The sequence below is a fragment of the Bos taurus genome, chromosome 4, assembly GCF_002263795.3.
Source record: "Bos taurus isolate L1 Dominette 01449 registration number 42190680 breed Hereford chromosome 4, ARS-UCD2.0, whole genome shotgun sequence".
NCBI lineage: Eukaryota > Metazoa > Chordata > Mammalia > Artiodactyla > Bovidae > Bos > Bos taurus.
Genome location: NC_037331.1, coordinates 28,943,000 through 28,961,301, shown reverse-complemented (window position 1 = coordinate 28,961,301; position 18,302 = coordinate 28,943,000). Strand labels below are relative to the sequence as shown.

Below are 18,302 nucleotides of genomic sequence, written 5' to 3'. Positions count from 1 at the left end.
TCTTCCCAGGTATAAAAGCTCCTTCTGTCCCACATTCCTTGTTTGGAGACAAAAAAAATAAGTCTTCCTAGTCCTTCTTTGAGTTCCAAAGAGCAGGCTCAAGCACTTAATAATTAGAACACTAGAGTCACAGAACTCCTAATTCCTCCTGAAGGGATAAAGATGGCAATCTGATGAATATTTTTGAGCTGTTCTGTAGAAACTAAGATTCCACCCATATGGAAGATGGTCATTACATACTGACCACAAGTGCTTAGACCCCTGAGTGCTTGGAACCAGAAGGCTGAGATTCCCAGAACATCACCCCATTACCTCACCACCAACCAGAAGAAAGTCCATGAGCTGGTTACATATCCTCCAACCCTCTACCCTAACACTGTCTTTAAAAACCATAGCCTGAAAGCCATTGGGGAGTTTGAGTCTTTCGAACATGAGCATTCTTCTTGCTTGGCGCCCTGCAAATAAAGACTTCACAACCACACGTGTGTGCTAGTCGTGTCCAGCTCTTTGTGACCCCATGGACTGTAGTCCACCTGAAACCCTTACTTTGTTGCCAACACCTACTTTCAATTTGGCTTTGTGTTTGGGCACTGGAGCCCTTAATCCATAACATCACCAATAAGCAAATCATGCACAAAGCTAACAGCACTTCAAGTACACACATAAGTTTATTTAGTGATTTGATTTCCTGTCCCTTTCTTGGAATACATTGGTTTCAACCTCTGGATTTTCCCTAAGATTCCTCCACCATGTGTTTAGACATCTTTTGGTAAAAAGTTGTTGGCTATTTTTAAAGGAATATGTTTACAAGAGTAAGATTGAGTAAATGCATATCAGTGAGGGCAGAAAAATTTGTAATCTTGGGGGAAAAAAAAGATTTTATCTATACATTAGATTTAGATTTACCAATCTGAGTCCTTTTGAGAACTTTTACTCTGTGATATGAATGAAACTAGTTTGGGTTTTGAGACTCATAGTGTAAGTACCTCCCTTTCCTTCCTGATATTTGTGTTGAAGATGAAAAGCCTTGGGTGAGATGTGGTACCTTACCCAGCTCTGGCTTCTTAATCTGTAAGACAGTAACTTTATTGTCCATCATTCTTGAGTTCTCTTTTTAGGTATTAACATAAAACCACTTAAAATCAATGTATTTCTTAAATCCTGAAAACTATAATGAAAATAAGTGGGCAAAAATAACTAACAAAACATGAATATAGAATAAAAGAAACAAGTAAAGGAATGATTATTATGTTTAAATGACCTTATCAATGAAGTTACCATTGCTTCTCTGTAGTCAAGGCAAATACTGAACTATAATTGTTTACATACAATTGTCATTATTATTAGTGTATTAAACACCTAGTTTTTCAGGACATGTAATCCATACCCACTCCCTGCTGGAAGCACTTGAAAAATTATCAAGAAGATATTTATTTGGGGAACACAAATGGAATATGTATCTTTTGTGTGTGATTTTAGTAATTTAATAATATAGTCTTTGATAAAAAACTTGGAACTTTAAGTTATATTTTCAACCTGTAAAGAAACTTATACAGGACACTTGTTTATTACAATTTGCAAATATTTAAAATTTCAGAAACAATCTAAGTTTAAAATAAGTTCAGTGGAAACACATTATATGTTCGTGGGAGATTGTTTCTCACCATGATCACAGCAGCCCTGCTCCTGTGTACTCTTTTGCAGTGCGACTTTGGCCCTTCACACATCAAAAGATAGAGTCTACACACTTTTTCCTTGACTTTGGCCTTTTGATTTATTTTGGCCAATAGGATGCAACTTTTAAGCCCAGTACTTAAGAGAACTTGTGGATTCTTTTTCATTCATTTAGAAGACAATCACCATCTAGAGAAGTTGAAGATACTCTATGTGAAAGGGATGTGGAAAGAGGCCCTTGAGGATAAAGGCCAAACAGAAGAGAAAAGGAGGTGTCTTAGCTGAAGCCAGCGGCAACTATGAAGATGTAAATGAAGACATCTTGGATGTGCTAGCCCTAACTGAATTGCCAGCTGAATGTAGCTACATGAATGATCCCAGTCAAAACTAAGTGGAGCAGAAAATCAACCCATAGAATTGAAAGAAATAAAATATCATAGTTGTGTAACTAACTTTTAGGATGGCTTATTTTTTGCAGATATAGATAACTTACATGGGTTTTTTGTAAACATTTTTCCCCAGCATTTGATTGGTTTTTTCATCCTGTTAACCTGTCTTTTGCATAGCATAAAATTTGAATTTTTATGAAGTTCAGCTTATCAATTCTTTCTTCATGAATCATGCCTTTGTATATGTCTAAAAAGTCATCATCAAACCCAAGATTATCTAGATTTTCTGTTATGATATCTCTAAGGAATTTTGTAGCTTTGTGTTTTACATTTAGGTTTATAATCCATTTTGAGTTAATTTTTGTGAAGGGTGTAAGATCTGTATCTAGATTCATTTGTGTGTGTTTGTGTGTCTTTGTGTATGGATGTACAGTTAGCTGTTCCAACATCAGTTGTTGGAAAGACTACCTTTTCTCCATTGTATCCTGAAAGAGACTATGTTTGAATTAAAAAACAGTACGACAAACAAAACAGTTAAACTTTCTGTGGTGATGGTATGAGGAAATATATGTATATATATTTTTCTAGCCTGTTACTATGTAAATGCTTCCTTATTATAAATGTGTACAATCAATAAAGTACCAACTTCTGAAGATATATCTAAAGAACAGCAGACAGACACAGATAACCACTGGGCTATACTTACAGGATATCCAGTGAAATTTTCATGATGATAGTTCCTGAGTCTCTTCAGTGTAACACAAATTAAATCTTGTCATTTGTGTGAGTTAAGAGATAGAAGCTATAAATGGAAATATCCTAGAGATTTTTCAATCTTTAATTTCTCCTTTATTTTGTTAAGCAATGAAGAGCTTTCTAGATTTCCCCACCTTGGCAGTGTTCTCAATTTTGTTCCCAACCCTGAAGAAGGCAATTAAGAAACCCATGGGGCTCCCCATGGAGGGAATGTGAGCTGAGATCCCCAACAGAAATGGGGACATTCATTGGGAATTCACCCCCTTCCAAGGGAGTGTCCCTTTCCACCTGGGGAATACCTGGGGTGTTACTCGCCCAATTCTAAACCAATTGGGTGTATGTGGATATACATAAGGTTTTCTTGAAATTGTGATGGTGGCTAACTGCTCCACATTACCAAAGTCTGCTTATGACTTCAGATGACAAAGTTCCTGGTGGTAGAGTTGACTAGTATTTATTTTCTCCTTCCGCCCTACGGTTGTGAGACATGAAGTGCCCAGCTTTGGTCTACATCTTAGTTTCCACTTCCTCAAAGACTCAAGAAAGAAAAAAAGAAGAAAAAAAGGATGGAAGGAAGGAAGGGATAAAGAAAGTTAATAATCAGTGAGTAGGGAGATGATGAGCAATCTGAGTTCATATGTATGTTTAGATTTTGTCTGCTAGGCTGCCTCTAACTTGTCAAGTTATTATGGTTTCTTTGCCAAATCCCCAAAATATGAATTAAAAATAGCATGTTGCTTTAATGTGCATTATTGCTGAGTTGTTTGTGGCTTCATCGTGAAAGTCTGGTTTCAAAAACAGTATGAAAGCAAGGGTTCTCAGCAGGATTGTGAGTTTTCATTTAAAAACCAGAAATGGAAACAAGGAAGAATAACACACCACAGAAGAAAAATGAAACCACTATATACAGTATGACCTAGCCAAAAACAAAAGTAGAAATGCATTTTCTAATTTGTCAGAGGCTTAAGAGACATACAGCAAGTGTATTTTTGACCCCAAATTAGCTGAATTTCTTCTTGTTTCAGGTTTAAAAATGAAATATTTTCTCACAGATCTGGTTTAGAGTTCTTGAAACTGATAAATGCTGTATGTTTTGTATTCATTTGGCAGATAAATAGACACATTCCTAAGTATCTGTGTAAACAAAATTATTCAACTAAAAATTCCCTGTGCGCTAGAGTACCATTTCTTTAGATGTTTTTCCCTTTGAAGTAAAATGTTGGGAAGAGAATGCCATTGATAGAACTATCACTATAAATAACTCATTGTTGCGTATTTGTAAGTTTAAAGTTCTTAGCCTTATGACTGTATGTTTTATGCACATTCTTGTAGCTACCAAATAATGAATATAGCATAGTAAGTCCTTGGTATAAGAAAATTTGATTTTTTGAGAGTAGACAATAGTTTGGATTTTCCCATATGACAATACTTTTATAAAACTTTTAATTTAGATATTGTTTCACACTTCCAAGTATTGTAATAGTAGTCCAAAATTTACAAATTGTTTATGTTTTGCCCTATTTATAACTTTCTCTTGCTTCTGTTTCTGTGTGTGTATAGGTATATACATATACATACACATATAAATAAACACACATATGAATTTATATGCATACATACATGTATATATATACGTGTATATACTCTTTATGTGTGTGTATATTTGTATAAGTATGTATGTATATGTATATATATAATATATGTAAGAAGATGTAAGAGTTGTTGTCAAGTGTATATAGGATTGCTATATGGAAAAATTCAAATTATGTTCTGTGGCTTGTAGTGATCAGATAAACATATTGTGTACAACTTTGAGGTAGGCTTTCATCTCCGACTCAATGAACATGAACTAGAGCGAATTCCAGGAGATAGTGGAGGACAGAGGAGCCTGGTGTGCTGCAACCCATGAAGTTGTAAGGAGTCGGACATGATTTTGCAACTTAGCAACTGAACAACAAAGGCTTTGCTTTAATATAAGGAAGAATTTTTCAGCATCTCAATTGACATAGATATGATACTTTGTTGACAGATAAATGCCTCTCTTACTAGATGCTGAGGCATAATTCATTTTTATTGAGGATATGTAAGAGAAGAATTAGATATTTTCTAAATTCCTATAGTGATAGGAAAGAAAACCATTTAAATTTACAAAAAAGCCTCTTAGTTTTTGACTTAAGAGTTCAATTTGTGGAGAAGTGGGGTAGATATCTTATGTGACACTCTGTGTTTTAAATTTATATGAGAAAGTGGCAAATACAATGGAAACCAATGATTGTCAATAATAATATTACTTTCCAAAACACCTTCAGATCATGATATGGAGTTAGTATAAACTCTTACATCTGTCACACCTCTGAATGGAAAAAAAAATATTTATAAGTACTGTCTTAAAGAATTATAAGTTCCTAAAATTTAAACAAAAAATAAATCAGTACTTAGCAGAGAGCTAAGAAAAGAGTAAGTTATTTATAAATAATGGTTGAAATAAAAATGAATTAATCACATTAGTAAGTTTTAGTGTTAAATGGATTTTGTAGTATTTTAAATGTTTTTAAATGGATAATCCATGTTTGGTTTTTTACACTAACGCTCTATTAATTAGAACATTTGATTACCTTATTCTTGAAACATGCCAGATAAAGCTAACTTAGCTCCTCTTTTTTAAATCTGCCAAAAAAATTATCTACCAAACTAACATCTGTTTTGCATTATAGTGTGGCTCACTCTCTTTCTGAGCCTGTGCCCTCAATATGCACAGAGTCAAGAACTCATACTAGTACACGCCATTGTTATATTTTGCCTATGCCATATTTATACATATATGTATATACATGTATAGCTGCATATGCAAATACTTGTAAATATTTATGTGTATCTATATTTAATACAGAGAGAGAAGGGTTGTTATTAGCTGGATCTTCTAAGATAATAAGACTTGACAGTTGCTGAGTATTTACTGAGTGCTAGGCTGCAGTCCACGGGGTCGCTAAGAGTCGGACACAACTGAGCAACTTAACTTTGACTTTTCACTTTGATGCATTGGAGAAGGAAATGGCAACCCACTCCAGTGTTCTTGCCTGGAGAATCCCAGGGATGGAGAGCCTGGTGGGCTGCCGTCTATGGGGTTGCACAGAGTCAGACACAACTGAAGCGACTTAGCAGCAGCAGCAGCAGCAAGCAATATGTCAAGTGCTTTAAATGCTTTTCTTTCTAAATGTTCATAAATGTTTGAAATCCTATTGTTACCATCATTTGAAAGATCTCAATATGTAGTAGAAGTTAGGTTCACAGTGTGAACTTCTGGCTATTCACAGTGTGATTCTGGCTATTCTTAACCATTGTACCTTATGACCCACACAAAGACAGTCTTCACCATTTCCATACCTAGACACAGATTCATGTCTCCATATAACAGTATGCTCCTATGTTTATCTATTTCTATGTCTGTCAAGAGTAGTAGTTGTCTAATGGGGGCAGTTTTGCCCCTCTGATATAATCAGCAATATCTGGAGACTATTTTCATTATTATATCTGAGAGGGTATTACTGGCAGAGTCCAAGGATATTGTGATTGTCCTAAAATACACAGACTAGCTCCCCACCCTGATACACACACAGCAAAGAATTTCCTGACCCAATATGTTAATAGTGACAAGATTGAGAAACCTTCAACTGGAGACATAAATATTTGAAGAGAAATGTAAATGTTTATATGTGTATTTTTACATAATTATGTTTATTTAGAGGACTCTTTGAGTTGTTAGAAGACAATGGCCTTTAAAATGTTTTAGAATTCTCTGAACAGGTTATTTTGACCCATAAAACACATAATTTTATTTCTAATTCAGAGAACAATATTGCCTTGTTATCCCTGATACTGAACTGTGTTATATGTCCCAAATATCTTGACTTAGTGTTGTCGACTATGCTCATTAAAAACAAAAAGAAAGCCAAAAAACTTCAAGCATGTACAAGAAACCTGTCATGAATTGGTCTTTATCTTAGTCTATATGGTATCATTTGACCTATATTGTGTTGAGAATGAGGCAAAATAGCCAGCAGTAAATAAGTCTTTTCTACACAGTCATTTACTGCTTTTAAATGGTTTGAGGCTATCTCCATTCCCTTAGTTGGCTACAGCAGACCACATTTCACAATTCAAAAGACCAAGTCATCATCAAACTGCAGTGCCCTCTGGCCTGTTAAATTTCTAGTAATGTAAATTTCCTTAAATCAGGTTTAGTTCTCAATTTGCAGTGTGAGTCATCAACAACCATAAACAACTCTGAAGGAAGAGTTATTGAGAATGAAAAAAAGAACTAAGAAGTACGGAAAAGGTATATATGAGTATAAATTGATGCATATGCAGTTGTCAAAATTTTATGTTTTCCTCTATAAATATGGCAATTTCACATAGTTAGACCTAAATTAGTTTTGGTACTTGAACATATAAGGCACAGTGGCTCTGCAATTAACTTGTTAGTTGTTCAGATTGTGGTTCTACATCTTATTGCTTCTGAACTTGAGACTATTGTATAAGCTGTTTAAATCTCAGTGCCCAGAGCCTTCAGTTTGCACATTTATTGAATAAGAATATTTTATTTGTCTTTACAGCAGCAGGGAACTTACCTATTTTTTCATAGTTCCATTCCCATTCATTAGACAATGTTGACCAGAGTGGTTGTGGTCAATATATTTTGAACATTTGTTGAATGAATGAATGCATGAAAAATAATAGCATTTATCTCATGGAATTGTTATGAAGCTTCAATGAGATTATGTATGTTAAAGTCCTCAGTATATTTAGTAAATGTTAAATGTTAGCTGTGATTATTATTAATTCAAACAAACAAAAAAGACTCCAGATAAATTTCAGAAGTTTATTTATTATTTTTCATGTATTTTCATCTTCACTTTGAAAATACATTTTTTGGTTCATTTTCATTAGTTTAAACTTCTCTTTGATCCTGGTGAATTTGTGTGTCAGAATCTCATACCACACTTTGAGAAATGTGGCCCTAATTCTTTTGTGCCTATCAGTTCAGTTCAGTTCAGTCGCTCAGTCGTGTCCGACTCTTTGCGACCCCATGACTCGCAGCATGCCAGGCCTCCCTGTCCATCACCAACTCCCAAGAGTTCACTCAAACTCATGTCAATCGAGTCGGTGATGCCATCCAGCCATCTTATCCTCTGTTGTCCCCTTCTCCTCCTGCCCCCAATCCCTCCCAGCATCAGAGTCTTTTCTAATGAGTCAGCTCTTTGCATGAGGTGGCCAAAGCATATAGCACTGTGTAAATTGTTTAGTAAATGAATAAATAAATAAGTTCACTTCCCCTTTTCTCTTTAGTATTTCTACTCTAGACTGTGGGAGATTAAATTTTCTTCAAAAATATCTGTAACTAGGCAGGTTTCCATTGCAAATAGACACAGTTCCAAGAAACCATCTAGTATCTTAAGGTTTTAGCCACATTCTCTCCTACAAAGAGTCCCATGGTTCCTTGGCCACAATGGCCACATCAATCTTCTTGAACAATGTTTATCTTGGGCAGTATCACATCTCTTTGTGCATAATGTAAGGGTGATGATGGCATTGCAGTATTCACTGATTCATAACTTGTTTAAAACTGGTATTCCCTGTGGTAGACTAGGGAGTATTTTTCAAGCTTTTGAGAAAACAAAGCAGTTGGGGCTTCCCCAGTGGCTCAGATGGTAAAGAATTGGCCTGCAATGCAGGAGACCTGGGTTCAATCCCTGGGTTGGGAAGATCCTCTGGAAGAGGGTATGGCAACCCACTCAAGTATTCTTGCCTGAATAATCCCCATGGACAAAGAAGCCTGGTGGGCTACAGTCCATGGGGATGCAAAGAGTAGGACATGACTGATCAACTAAGCACAGCACATTAATGAATCAACTCTCAAAATTTTAACTCACCTTTAGTATTGCTTTATCTTGTTTCACTGAAGTTGTTTTTAATACAAAATTCCATATCCTGCAGCCACCCCTGGACCATTTAAAAGAGTGGTTAGTATTCAGAGTTGTCTAGTTTCATAATCATTTGTAGAATTTAAAATAATTCACTTGCTAGGCTCAACCCAATGGAAACTGTAGGTATAGGAATCAGTAGGTATAGGAAGGGGGTCCAAGTATCTCTATATAGACGGCATGTTGCTGTTGTTCAGTTGCCAAGTCGTGTCTGACTCTTTGCGACCCCATGGACTTCAGCACGCATCAGGCTTCTCTGTCTTTCATTATCTCCTGGACTTTGCTCAAATTCATGTCCATTGAGTCAATTGTCTCATCCTCTATCGCCCACTTCTCCTGCCCTCAATCTGGATGGTATAACATCTTTGTTTTAATCTTTTCCTAGAACAGGGCTTCATTAAACTTAAGCTGAATACTAATTACCTGTGGAACTTATTAACGACATGGATACCCAGGCCCTATCCTCACTGAGCCTAATGAAGTATTTCCAAGATAAAGCAGCCAAATCTGCATGTTAAGTAAGTGTCCTGGTCAACTTGTGTTCCACATTCTCTTAGCACATTTTAAGAAATGTGGTCCTAAATTTTTGCACATGTAGCACTTTGCAGATTGTTGGATGAATGAGTGAATACATGCACTGTTAAAACTGTTGTGAGACTTAAAAGGGGTATTGTAGATAGTGTGCTAATTAAATACACTAAATGATCATTGTTAGCTCTCATTATGATTTATATGTAAAAGCATAGATCCAGATGCTTGGAACCTTTTTTCTTTCTCCATGTTTATCATTATTATTCTCATCAGTTTTACCCTTCAAGTCTAGTAAGTCAAAATCAACCAAATAATTACATAAATTATTATTTGACTCATTATGATAATGCAATAAATGATGAATAAAGGAGCAGGGCTAAATGAATCTCTAAGGATTTGGGGAGGTTTTCTAGAGAAAAAAAAGTATTTTTTGAACTAGAACTTGATATGATAAATAGGAATAAGCAAGGTGAAAAAGTAAAGGAAGAGTCTGAAGTGGCAGGGACACTAAGGCAAAATCCATTTCTTAGTAGAATTGCTTGGAGATGGACAAGAGAGGATGAAAGCCACAAGGAGACTGTTGCATTAATCCATGTAAGGGATGATGGGGACCTGGACTAGGAGGCAGCAGTATTGTGGGTATAATGTGGAGAGATTAATAAACCATATGGTTTTCAGTGATGTATTAGCTGAGGGCAGTGGACGAGGAAATAAAGGTGTTGGGTTGATTTCTACATTTCTGGCATAAACCGATGAGTACTGGTTCTAAACAACATATAATCACCTGGAAGCTTTAAAAAAAAAAAAAAAAGCCCATACCGGGACCCCACTTCTAGATATTCTACATTTGGGTGGGGCTCAGGCATAGATGGTCACTAATAGGAGCTACTTGTTTTCTGATAGTGCAGTATTTGCTAGATTAAAAACTGGAACACACTGAGGAAAGTACAAAAGTTGTCCTTTACTGAATCAGATAACATTTTCTTTACTTAGTTCTCAAGAAAATGATATTTTTCCATATGTTGAATATGGATAGCCATTCCCTTCTCCAGGGATATATATATGTATATACACACACCATAAATATATTAATATATTTGAAAAATATCCTTTAGAAAAGAAAAATTTTTATTTAGTTAATAGGCACATAGGCCAGTTATGTTTATTGCCCCTCAGCTCCAAATTCGCCCTTTTTTTCCTTCTACTCTGTGATAAAAGTGGGCCTGGTTGAACACTGAAATACAGAGTGTTGGGGGGACAGTAGAGGAGAGAGTGGCCTTCTTCCAGGTTCAGTTCAATTCAGTCGCTCAGTTGTGTCCGACTCTTTGCAACCCCATGAATCACAGCACACCAGGCCTCCCTGTCCATCACCAACTCCCAGAGTTCACTCAGACTCACGTCCATCGAGTCAGTGATGCCATCCGGCCATCTCATCCTCTGTCGTCCCCTTCTCCTCCTGTCCCCAATCCCTCCCAGCATCAGAGTCTTTTCCAATGAGTCAACTCTTCGCATGAGGTGGCCAAAGTACTGGAGTTTCAGCTTTAGCATCAGTCCTTCCAAAGAAATCCCAGGGCTGATCTCCTTCAGAATGGACTGGTTGGATCTCCTTGCAGTCCAAGGGACTCTCAAGAGTCTTCTCCAACACCACAGTTCAAAAGCATCAATTCTTCGGTGCTCAGCCTTCTTCACAGTCCAACTCTCACATCCATACATGACCACAGGAAAAACCATAGCCTTGACTAGACGGACCTTTGTTGGCAAAGTAATGTCTCTGCTTTTGAATATGCTATCTAGGTTGGTCATAACTTTCCTTCCAAGGAGTAAGCGTCTTTTAATTTCATGGCCGCAGTCACCATCTGCAGTGATTTTGGAGCCCCAAAAAATAAAGTCTGACACTGTTTCCACTGTTTCCCCATCTATTTCCCATGAAGTGATGGGACAAGATGCCATGATCTTCGTTTTCTGAATGTTGAGTTTTAAGCCAACTTTTTCACTCTCCTCTTTTACCTTCATCAAGAGGCTTTTTAGTTCCTCTTCACTTTCTGCCATAAGGGTGGTGACATCTGCATATCTGAGGTTATTGATATTTCTCCTGGCAATCCTGATTTCAGCTTGTGTTTCTTCCAGTCCAGCATTTCTTGTGATGTACTCTGCATATAAGTTAAATAAGCAGGATGACAATATACAGCCTTGACGTACTCCTTTTCCTATTTGGAACCAGGTGTACTCATTTAGTCAAACTCCTGAAGAGTGAATTGGCTTTTTTCAGTGGTGTTCTAGCATCAAACAGCAAGTGGCACCTCCCCAACCTCCCTCCACACCAACCCCATCTTGGGTGGTTTCCAGCAGTAAGTTCGATAGCACTCCTAGGGGCAGCTAGCAAGTGCTATGGATTTGCCAGCTTGTTTCCCAGTGAATCATCAGTAACCCTTTCTCACAGCCCTGCTACTTCCAGGTGACTTTCTATGAGTCCAGATAGAACCCAAACTGGCTTTCCAGTGAGTCAGTAATAACCTAAACTTGTAGCTTCTCAGCTACCCTCTTTGGGTTGGAATAACTCAGCCAACTTTTCCAACAGCCAGTGGGATTCAACGGTACCCTCTGTAGTGAGATCTGAGTCCTGGCTTTGGGGAAGGATTCTTTCCCTCCAAGTTTGTACTTTCCTTGAGTACTCTCCCTTGGTAGCACTTGAGTATCCCTTAGAGTCCACATACTCACCCCCTGACCTTTAATCAATTCCCTATTACTTCAGTCTTCTGTTGCTATTTCTTTATACTAAATTTTCCATCTTTCAAATACTGTGTAGTTTCTGTCTTCTGATTGGGAAGTAACTAATACTCTAGAGAACTAAGAAAAAACATTTTATCTGGTAGGCAAATTCAGTTTTTGCAAGTACAAAGAGTCCAGGAATTGAATAGACTTTTGGAAAAGACTTAAAATGAAATTACTGAATCATTTTCTACTTCTGAATATGATCCCTTTGGTACATGAGAGTACTTCTGGGAATTATTGTGAATAATAACAGTGGGGCAGAGAAAGCGTTCGTAATTCTCTCAGTACCTAGAGATAGCAAGGACACACGTGGAAGTTTCTAGCTTTGGTCTTTTGTATTGAAAATCTTGTTTGAGTTCTGCTTTATCTCTTAGTTCTTCACATATTGGCCAGAGTTCTTTGTATCATTCCATGAGAATATTATGACATCTTTCCTTCTCTCCTGGTCCATCTCTGTGTAGGAAAGAGACTAATCTGTAGTTGGGAGAGACTGTTTTCCAAAACTCCATCTCCATGCACTCCCGCCCAAAAGCAAAGTCAGTGGTGAGGAGCCTTGTTAGATGAAGACTAAGGTTTGCTTTATTCCCCTTCTCTTCTTTTCTATTGTGAGCTGCCTTCTTTCAAGTCCTTCACTTTATTCCCTATAGTCTCTCTAGTTAGGTACTTCTTTCAAAACCTATTATTCAAAGGATATCTGTCAAACTTTCTCCTGTTTATTTGTCAAACCATCAGGTATTTCTTTTATCTGTAGTATCTACTCTAGATTATCAGCATTTAAATCTTCAGGTTAAGATTTCTTTGAATGTGATCAGTATACAATGTATTGGATTGGCAGAAAAGTTCCTTTGGGTTTTTCCGTAACGTTGTACAGAAAAAAACCCGAACAAACTTTTTGGCCAAGCCAATATAAAAATGTAGATTCCTGGATCCTATTCTAGAATTACTGAATCAGAATCCTGAGAGAGCCAGGACTCAGAATAATGGATTTCTAATAATGTTTCTTCCATCCTAAAATGCTAGCCTCATTAATAATAGTTTACAGTGGTGCCCCCAATAGATATTTGCATATCAGTGTGGTGCTTCTAGCTGTGAAAGCCATTTTCCATTGAGTCTAGTACAGATTAGAACAGAGTACAAACCTGGACATTATGTTATTAGGGACCTTGGAGCCTTTGCATGAAGGTTGACTACAGACTCCTTTAGTGCTGGAGGCTAAAGTCCCTAGGCTCAAAGGGTTGTGAAGGGTGGGGTTCACACTGAGCTGCTGAAAGAAATTTTGGGGTTGTTTATTTCCATTCCAGGCAGCACAAATGTCTATAGAGCAGTGGAATAATGATGGAAGTTGTTGATACTGAGGAGATCCAGAAGCTGTAAGGTCACAATGTTGATGGGCTTTCTATGGAAACAGAGAGTGTCCAGGATAGATAGGATGTGGAAATGAATAGAGAATTCAGACACAGGGGTAACTGTATTTAGTTATGTCTGCATGGGGAAGTGGATGTGGGACACAAGATGGACAGATACTTAGTGTTCCTCTAACTCCCACAACTCCCAGAAATGTCACAGTAATTGAATAATGCTTTATCAAAAATAAATTATTTGGAAATGTCCTGTAACTTCTGTACAAGTATTGTACTGTGGAGTCAAGTGGTTGCCAAATATAGCAGCACATCACAATCATCTCAAGTGCTAACTTAAAAATGTGGATTATTGGATCTCACTCCACTTTTTTCTTTATTTATTTTTAATTGAAGGATAGTTACAATATTGTGTTGGTTTCTGCCAAAAATCAACTTGGATCAGCCATAGATATACATATGTCCCCTTCTTCTTGTGCCTCCCTCCCACCTCCCACCCCATCCCAGCCCTCTAGGTTGTAACAGCATCTGGGGCTTCTCATTATGGTGGCTTCTTCTTTTGTTGCAAAGCATGGGCTCTGGGGCACACGTGCTTCAATAGTTGCAGCAAATGAACTCAGTAGTTGCGACTCCCAGGCTCTAGAGCACAGGCTCAATAGTTGTGACCCACAGGCTTAGTTGCTCCTTGGCATGTGGGATCTTCCCGATCAGGGGTCAAACCCCTGTCTCCTACATTGACAGGTGGATTCTTTACCACTGAGCCACCAGGGAAGCCTGGAATGTTTATTTTTATAAGCTCTCCAGATGATAATTATTCAGTTAGCTAGAAATGTAATGAATAAATGAATGAGTTCAAGGAAATGGGTTAACTTGGCTATTTGCAGTCCTGGACTATTTAGCAACCTAAAATTATCCTTTATCTACCCATACATTGGACAATTCATTTGCTACTCTGATTAGAGGAATGATTCCCAATAAATCATTGAAATTCTTTAATTATTAGTCATTTCCTCTTTCTTTTGAGGTTTTTAATCCCTCATTCATTGAACCAATCCATATTGAAGACTTTTTGTTCAAGTTTCTCTGTCACCTCATACCAGTACTTTGCAGAGGAATGAGAGTGAGAGATGTTGGAAAAGTGCTTTTGTTTTGACTAGTACTGTACAAGTAGCTGCTGAAATCTTTTTATCTTTCTTTTGAAATGGATTCTGTCTCTAGAAAGTTTGTCTCATTCTGCCTTGCTTTTTATTCCCCCTGTGCTACAATTATTTCATAAAAGTGGCACTAAATTAAAAGGATTCCCTCTTGTGGCAAGTCATTCAACCATTACTCAGTTCTTATCATCTCAGTGTAATTTTAACTGTTAGGAAGTATTGGTGCGAGTCTAATCTGCCATTTACTGGTTATTTGACCTTGGCCAACAAACTTAACCTGTCTGATTTAACATTATCATCATAAGAACAAAATGTTTGCCAACTTCCCTGTTAATGTACAGGCTTATTTTGTGCGGTCCAAAATACACTGTGTAAACTGTGAAATAAAGTAAATATTAGTTGATGAGATTGAGAATAATGGTTAGCAATTTTCAGCAGGAATCTCTGCTTTGGGGGGAAGCGAGTTCTATTGTTGTTTTTCCTTCTTTCTGTCCCATGTATCTTTTTTTTTTTTTCCAAACTCAAACTAGAAGTTCTTTGATGACTTATGATCTGAGCCCTGGTGACTCAGACAGTAAAGAATCTGACTGTAAGGCAGGAGACGTGGGTTCTATCCCTGGGTTGGGAAGATCCCCTGGAAAAGGGCATGGCGACACACTCCAGTATTCTTGCCTGGAGAATCTCCGGGGATGAAGGAGCCTGGTGGGCTGCAGTCTATGGGGTCGAAAAGAGTTGGACATGACTGAGCAACTAAGCACAGCACATTAATGAATCAACTCTCAAAACTTTACACTCACCTTTACTATTGACTTACCTTGTTTCACTGAAGTTGTTTTTAATAGAAAATTTCATATCCTGCAGCCACCCCTGGATCATCTAAAAGAGTGGTTAGTATTCAGAGGTGTCGAGTTTCACAGGATTCAACTGAGTGACTAAGCATAGCACAGCACAGAAATTCTTCAAAGTTTTATGCCATACAATGTCATGGTAGAGTTAGGCATGTTATTTAAATTATGTAAATTCTCACTCTCTTTCTTAAGTTATATATAAAAGTCATAGGTACTCTTCCCAGTTGGTAATAACAAGAATGATGGAACTTGAGTAATTAAACTTCACAAAACACCTAAACGTTATCCTCCTGAAGATGTTCCTGGAAAGCTATTGGGCCACAGCTAACAAAAATCTCTTCAGTAAGCATGAGAGAAAATTCTGAGTTAGCATCACTCTTGTGACCGTTTTGACCATCCTTACAGCAATGAGAGTGATTTTCCTGAAGAAACTGGATAGTGACCTGCTGCTTGTGACTGGACCTCTGATCTTCAATCTAGTTTCTCTGCAAAGAACACACCAGAAATTTGTCATCACCACCTTCATCAGTGGTGTGAAAAGCCCAAAGCATCTCACTCATGCTTACTTCAAAGAAGAAGAAACTTCTTAAGCTCAGGCACCAGGAAGACAAGATCCCCACAGAGAAGGAGAAATAAGAGTTTACCGAGCAGCTCCAGGCTAATGAGAAGGCCGTGGACTCAAAAATTCTGCCAAAAACCAAAGGTGTTTCTCAGCTCCAGGGCTATCTCTGCTCTGCATTTTGTCTCCCAAATGGAGTTTATTCTCACAAATTGGTGTTCTAAATTTCTTACATAAACCTAATAAAATAACTGATACATAAAAAAAACACACTGGAATATAATATCCAGCAGATTCATTCATTTTTTTTCTTTAATGGAATAAGAAAGAAGTCTCAGAAAAGGAAGTTAGGTGGAATGCCTTTGTGACTCAAGAGCTTAATAGTTTAAGGGAACATGTGAGAAATCTTTCAATCAACAGGACTTTCCATGATTACCACTCATGGAAAAGATGCTTCATCCTATTTCTCTAAACAGATGCCCTGCTGTCCCCTCTGTATCATCGGTCCCAGGCACTTTGAGTTCATAGAAGCTTTCCTGATAGATATTGTCATCATTCCATGGAAATAGGCATGACTGTGTGGGAGAAGATCATAAGTGATGTAAAATGTGAATAAGCAGCAGCATCTTTATTGTTGGGTGTATCTTCTGTGTTTAGCAATTCTTCATTTTGCATAAAAACTCGGAAAATATTTATGTAGAAGTTCACTGTGCTGACACACTTCTTCAGTCGAAATAAACAAGGGAAGAAAAGCAAGAGGACCTGGATAATATAAAATCAGTTTTTGGTTTTATTTTAATCCAAAATAAACCTGAAGGAATCTTAATGAATACCCATCCTTAGATTCCTCATTCAATAAATATTAAATGAATTGTTTCCTGTATATTCTTCCATTTATCCATCTACCTGTCTTCTGAAGTGATTCATACTTATTTTATAGTCTGTTACTTTAGGTATTATTCTAGTTATATGGGACTGTACAATAAATTTCATCCAAATATAGCAGCTTATAAAAATAGAAATTTATTATCTTCGTTTCAGGGGTCTAGATGCAGCTTAGTGTGGGATCTCTGGTTCAGAGTCTCTCACAAGATTATAATCCAATGTCCCCTGGGGCTGCAGTCGTCTCAGGGTTCTCTAGGAGTAGGATTGGCAGCTCCCAAGCTCACTCATGGTTCATGTGGCTGTTGGGTGGAGATAACACTTTCTTGTCACATGGGCCTCTCCGTAAGTCAGTCCACAACATGGCAGGTGACTTTCCTCAAAATGAGCAAGTATGTTAGTCGCTCAGTCATGTCTGACTCTTTGCTACTCCATGAACTGTAGCCCCCCAGTCTCCTCTGTTCATGGAATTCTCCAGGGAAGAATACTGGAGTGGGTTGCCATTTCCTACTCCAGGAAAAGCGAGCAAGGGAGAGAGCAAGAGAAAAAGAGAAAGACAGAAGCCAGAGTCTTCTGTAACTTGTTTGGGAGGAAAAAAAAAAGTGTCATTTTTACTTTATTCTATTTGTAAGAAGTGATACTAGGTCCAGCCCAGGTTCAAGAGAAGAGGATTATACACAGGAATGAATAGCAGAGGTAGGGATCACTGGGAACCACCACAGTGCTGTCCCAAGGATACACAATGTGGTTCCTTGCTTTTGAGGCATTTGCCAGCTGTAGAAAGTAAACATATTTACAAAAGAGTAACTTACAAGGCAATAAGTAGATCACATAGAGATGTTCATAGGAGGAAGTCTGTTTGAGGCAATCAGGGAAGTTATGGTATAACAGGCTTCATATTTTTGGCCTGATTGTATGAATAGACATTGGCTGTGTCCACAGAGAAAAGATCCTTGAAGTTTCTGAATAAGCAGTTGCAAAAGTTGGAAGAATCTTTTGGATTTAAAGTGACTTAAAATGGCTAAAAGTGATATGTAATCAATAACTGTATTCTCTTTAGGATAAAGTTTAAACACCTTACTGGTTTGTGTGTGTGTATGTATGTGTGTGTGTGTGTATATATATATATATATACATATATATATTAGTGTGTGTGTGTGTGTGCACGAATAGATAGATAATCTCCATGGCTCTTCCGCTGCTGCTAAGTAACTTCAGTCGTGTCCGACTCTGTACGACCCCATAGACAGCAGCCCACCAGGCTCCCCCATCCCTGGGATTCTCCAGGCAAGAACACTGGAATGGGTTGCCATTTTCTTCTCCAATGCATGAAAGTGAAAAGTGAAAGTGAAGTCGCTCAGTCGTGCCTGACTCTTAGCGACCCTATGGACTGGAGCC

General features: G+C 37.6%; 1 pseudogene; it reads left to right on the top strand.

The window, feature by feature from the left end:
• LOC100138363 (large ribosomal subunit protein eL6-like) overlaps nucleotides 1-16,552 on the top strand; it is a 73,992-nt pseudogene extending 57,440 nt beyond the window's left edge.
• Nucleotides 16,553-18,302: the final 1,750 nt, after the last annotated feature.